Raw genomic sequence first — 6,000 nt, 5'->3', positions numbered from 1 at the left:
AAGTTTTTTAGGGAATGAGTGGTCGTAAAAGCTTCATATGTGGCCCATTTGATTTGAAATGGGAAGTTGTAGTGCCCTTTTTAAGAGTCAAAGGTGATTTGAAAGCGACCAAATTCAACTTACCGCTCCTTGGAGCTGTACCCCAGAAAAAAGAAGTATTTTCGCCTTTTTTTGGCCACATTTTGTCCAACACTTTTTTTTAGCATTATTCCAGAGACTTAAAACTCCAAGTTCAGAAATGATGATGGACAACACCGTTTTTTTTGCTAACGACCCTGTCCCCTGACACCCACAGCCTCACAGCAAAATGTGTGGCCCAGACAACGATCCTTAATAGTTTCAAAGAAACAAGGAAAAAAAATATTGACCCTTTATTGGGGCCCGTTTTCGAAGAGGGGACCTTGCCCGTTGACCGAAATTTTTCTTGTATATTAGGGTCCACTTGAACCGAGGATTTACAGTTTTAAGTTTCAACCTATACAGAAAAAAAACCTTTATTGACCCTTTTTAGGCCAAATTTTCAGATGAATGATTTAAAATAAAAAAAAAAAAAATATTTCTTTGTGAATTGTCGGAGTCTTGCTGGCCAAAGGACTTACGAATATTTCAAAGGACTTTCAAAACAATCAGAAAAAAGGTAGTCCTGCCCGTCAATCCGTTTTTTTTGTATATAAGATACAAAAAATATAACCATATAAATAAACTTAAGGTTTTCATTTTTATTGCCATTTTTATTGTCAAAGTTTTCATTATCATTTTTAAATTTTTTTAGAATCCTGTAGAAATGAAAACCTTAAGCTTATTTATATATACATATTTTCTCTCTTGTTCTCGTATTGTGCTGAAGACGGCCCTTGGACATAGGGCCGAGATATTCGCAGAACTAATTTCTACTGCCTTGAAAAGATTTTCCCTGTTGTTTCTACTTTGTATTTGTTTGTTATGGAAAGGCAGTGTGGTCTTCGTCGCTATTTTCATCTAGCCTATGGGGAGCAGTTGACCTATGATATCTTTTATTTTATTAGTCTAGTTAAAAAAACATGCTAATATTATCAATCAACAAAATTTTTTAGAATCCTGTAGAAATGAAAACCTCAAGTTTATTTATATATACATATTTTCTCTCTTGTTCTCGTATTGTGCTGAAAATAGCCCTTGGACATAGGGCCGAAATATTCACAGAACTGATTTCCACTGTCTTGAAAAGATTTTCCCTATTGTTTCTACTTTGTATTTGTTTGTTATCTTATGATCCCCTTGGCCCAAGAAACTTATGGCTGCGAGTTTCAAGACGTTCGGAAAAAGAAGGCCCTTTTCGAGGATACTATCATTTTTTTTATTCGATTTTTTTCTTGTGCACTGGGACTCGATTGGCACAAGGATTTGAGAATAAAAGTTTTGGGCTGATCAGAATAAAATTCGGCCCTTTTCAGACCACATTTTTGAAGAAACGATGTCCTCAAATTATTTGTATATTTGGTTCCTAGACAAAGGGCTCAAGGGTGCAAGTTTCAATTTAATCACGCACAAAATTTTTTTATTGGTCTATTTCTGGATCCACAACGCTCTTTTTCTCTAAAAAGAAATAAACGGCGGCCCTCTTATCCAGGGCAACAATCCTTGAAAGTCCCAAGCAAACCGAGAAAATGTTCAAATATTGTGCATTAGGGTTTACTTGGCATGAGACTCGGCGCTTTTTCGTTTTTTTTTTTTGTTTTTTTTTGGCAAATCGGGATCACTTGACCCAAGGAATCTCAGATATAACTTTCTAGCCAACAGACAAAGAAAATAATTCTTGTCCCAGTTTTTGGCGGCTTGTGCCTAAAACCTATTTTTTTGTGCATATGGGTTCTCTTACCAAAGAAACTTAAAGGTTTAAATTTCAAGCCGTTTAGGGAAAACATTTAGTTGCCTTTTCAAGGCAGGCAATATTTTTTTTATTTTTTCTTGTGAACTAGATTATACTTGACTCAAGGAATTGAAAATATAAGTTTTTAATCAATTAGAAGAAGAACTTGAGGCTCTTTTTTAGTCCTATTTTTGGGGAGACCCAAACGATTTTTTTTTACATAAGGTTCCTCATGACGCAGGGACTTACAACTGCAAGTTTCAGACTGGACAGGGATAAAAGTTTTTTTGTTTTTTTTCAGATTATCTCAGAGCTCTTTAACTAGTTCTGTCTTAAAAAAAAGTTTCGTTTCCTAAGTCTAGGCAACGAATCTTTTAAGTAACAGGCCAATCGAAAAAAGCTTTTATGTCATTTCTTAGCCATGTGTAGCGGAGGGGACGAACCCTAACTGAAATGATTTTTGGTCTTTGTTGAAGCCTGATTTTTTTTGGGAAGGAAATCAAATTTTCTTGTAATTGTTTTTTTGTCTTGTGCATAAGGGTCTTCATGGCCAAAGGACTCAAAGATACAAGTTTAAAGCCTCTCGGAAAAAAGGCTCGATCCCCTTTTTGAAGATCCATTAGGGGAGACGGGATTGCCTCCAAACTGAAATTGTTTTTGCAGAATAGGGTCCTCTTGGGCCAGGGACTTACAATTTTGATTTTTCAAGCCATTCAGAAAAGGAAAGCTTTTTGGCTTTTTGTCGTTCCCTGTTTTTCGAGAAACCAATATTTTTTTTCTATTTTACCTTTGGCTTTGGAGTCCCCTTAGACCAAAATTTACGGTTATATGTTTTGAGTAAAAAAAGCAAACTTTTTGGCACATTATCGAGCCCAATTTTTGGGGTGCTTGTCCCCCTTCCCATACAAGTTATTTATGGTTCAGTACTTTCCCTAAAGAATTACATATGTAAATCTCAAACTTATCAGGTACCATGTCAAAGCTATTTCGTCTATTTATGGGCAGTAAAACACCCTCTCACCCAGGAGTGTCCTTTGCTATGGGGCAGGGGGGCAACTAACCCTCTCAGACCTCAGTTTAGCCCCCCAAGACCCCAGTCTACCCCACAGCTGAAATTGAGTTTCTTCAACAATTTCGTCAAAACTAAGATAAGCCTGAATAATTAGAGCATCCACTTAAACGAATCAGATTTCTTTAGTTTTCCTTTTCCTTTGTCTTATTTTCATATATTCCTTTATCGTGTCATATATTCTTTGGTTTTTGTCTTATTTTTCTTTGTCGTATTATACAGCTCATTTTTCAGTTTTTACTGTCATTTCCATTTGACTTGCGGAAATTGGCTCCAACTCCCCTCCCACCAGGATTTTGACATCGCACTTCCAAGATCAAACATATCTCCCTTTCCCACTGCCAAACCTGTTTGTAAACAATTGGCAGTATGCATAATTACAGTAAGGACCGTATAAAATATTTTGTTCGGGGAGGGGGTGTATCTTGAGGTGAGGGGGTTTGCAATTTCTTTTTATAAAATCATCAAAATTTGTTTATACGCATTTTGTTACGTTTTTGCAAGTCGGACAAACATTTCAGGGGGTTTACCCCCTGGATATGGTCCAGATTTCAACCCTCACCCCAGATCCTGTGGACGTTTTGTAATCCCCGAACGCATATTTTCTGAACCTTTTGACAATCCTGAACAATTTTACATCTAAAAATTTACATCCAATATCACGCGGGGTTACTGGGAGGCTTGGTGGTACAAAACAGGGCAGGGCAGAGACTTGTTGCCCTCCTGCCACTTTGGTCAGGAAAGGGGAGGGGGGATACATGTGAGACAGAGACACATTGTTGTGATTCCGTGATGCAAATTTTTCCTAATTGGTATTCACAAAATTAAAATCTGAAAAAAATTCTTGATTTCAAAGTCCGATTTTTTTCTTTTTTTTAAATATTTCTAAAAGAAGAAAACTAAACGAAGTTTCAATTCAGTAGGCTCAGTAGACAATTTTTCAGAAATTGGCTTTTAAATTATTGTTTTTCGCAATATGAAATTTTAGATTTATTTTATTCATATATTTCAACCAATATGAAAAGATCTAACGTGTCTGATGATTCCGGATATATTACTTATATTAACATCAGAGTTAGCAATCAGAGAAAATTTGCATAAGCAAAAATCACTAAATAGGAGACTCCTTAACAAACTATTCGTATGTAGATTCCTTTTGAGTGAGAATTTGAAACATAATAAGACATATATATTTTGAATGAGCGCGAAAAACTAGAAGAACAATGAGATGACAAATGCCATTTTGGTCTAAAAGGAATGGAAAAACACTTATGAATGGAAATATCTAATTTGAAAAAGGTTTTCCACTTGAGACACCCAAATGAACACTTAAGAAAGAAGAGGAAGATAAGCTAGATGTTTTTCAAATAAATGATTGAAAAATATTTTTTAGAAATAAGGCTTGATGACAAAAGAAAAAAGAAAATTACATACATCATAATAGTTCAATAGACAAACATAGAAAGAAATTTGGAGGAAACAACGGCTGTATTGTCAGTAGAAAAAAAAAAAAAAAAAAAAAAAAAAAAAAAAAAAAAAAAAAAAAAAAAAAAAAAAAAAAAAAAGATATTTGACCTATACCAAATATGGCATCCTCAGCGCAAGGCTGCCAACGTATTCGTCAATTCCCAGAAACATCCGAAAATGTATTATTTAAGCTAACATGTGTCCATCCTGAAATCTCAAAAACGAATTTTTCTTTTTTTTTACCATTTGTATAAGTGACCAAAAGACGCTTTACAGACTTCTTTCAAAGCGGCCAGTTAACATCAAATTTAATGAAAACGAAAAGAATCAATATTAGATATTCATACAAAATGACTTGGTGTGACAGTAGGAAACTCGTATGAAAATTTAAACCTCATAATTCGGAGAAAATCCTTTACTTAAGAAATCTCTATCAAAACCTGGATACTAAAAAAAGAAAAAAAAGAGAGAAAAAGCACTACTTTCGTGAATTTTAGAAGTGATTTTTTTTTTATCAAAACATATATACAATTGGGAAATGTTTTGTTTTATGTCACAAGTTTACCCATGCGTCCCGGCACATGGCAATGAGTCTTTTGTGACATAAAATGTGTCTAGTTGGTAACCCTGCCTCAGCGTGGCTAAAAAATAATTTAAAATAAAACTTCATAACAAACAGGAGGAAGATTTAAAATCAAAGAAGAATGAAAAAAAAAAAAAAATCAATATATGTAATGGTACTCCATGACACAAACCACAATAAACCACTAAATACAGTTTTATCAAGATATTTTTGTCAAAAATATTTTTATCAAAATATAATTTGCCAATTGATAAATTATATGCATTTAACTTGCGAAGCATAAGTAGCTTAAAGTCCATGTAAAGTAAGCGTCTAAAGAAAGAAGAAAATCTTAAAATATGCAAGAAACTGAAAGAAGAAAAAATAAGATAAGTAGGAAGAAAAAGGAGAACAACCACACAAATATTTCTCCTGTGACTGCGAAAGTCGTTTTCAGTGAGCTTTTGAAGAAAAGAAGACAGGCAGTTGAAGAACGGTGTTACGGTACTGTACGCTTCCCATGCTTTACAAAACCTTCCTTTGCCATGCCACAGGAATTCTGACACAGTGTCACCGCCACTTGGAGCATTAAAAAAAAAAAAAAAAAAAAAAAAAAAAAAAAAAAAAAAAAAAAAAAAAAAAAAAAGTGACTGCACCTTTTCTTCGCCAAGTGCGGTTGCTATGTCGGGAACAGGACTCTTCCCTTGGCCGAAGGCTACGTAGAGTTGATCAACCCCAATAAGAAAGAACTTTGCGATGAATAGAACAACTTCATCTGAATCAAACGTTCTGACAGTGATGAATTTCATGTTGCAGTGCGATTGATGAAGGCAGTGTAGAACTATCCTGCTGTCTCTCTCCTCGTGGCTGCTAGGATGAATTTCGGCCGAGTCAGTTGGAACAGTACATCTTGCACTATCACCAGAAGTCCTGACAGCCAAATGATTAGTAACAGTGTTGCATATCTTTTTGCCATGAACACGAATAGGTTCTGCTTGTTGTCTGAACACTGAAAAAAACCGGGTCCAGTTTCTTGGAATTGGCGTTCTCTCT

At 34.9% G+C, this 6,000-nt stretch overlaps 1 protein-coding gene across 1 annotated transcript in view; it reads right to left on the bottom strand.

Moving 5' to 3' along the window:
* The window catches only part of LOC136039557 (AP-3 complex subunit delta-1-like), a 206,770-nt gene that overhangs the window by 15,921 nt on the left and 184,849 nt on the right, over positions 1-6,000 (bottom strand). The gene's annotated exons all lie outside the window — the stretch shown is intronic.

Source organism: Artemia franciscana, chromosome 19 (assembly GCF_032884065.1).
Source record: "Artemia franciscana chromosome 19, ASM3288406v1, whole genome shotgun sequence".
Classification (NCBI taxonomy): domain Eukaryota; kingdom Metazoa; phylum Arthropoda; class Branchiopoda; order Anostraca; family Artemiidae; genus Artemia; species Artemia franciscana.
The sequence above is the reverse complement of the archived record's forward strand: the minus strand, read 5'-3'. Positions and strand labels throughout refer to the sequence as shown.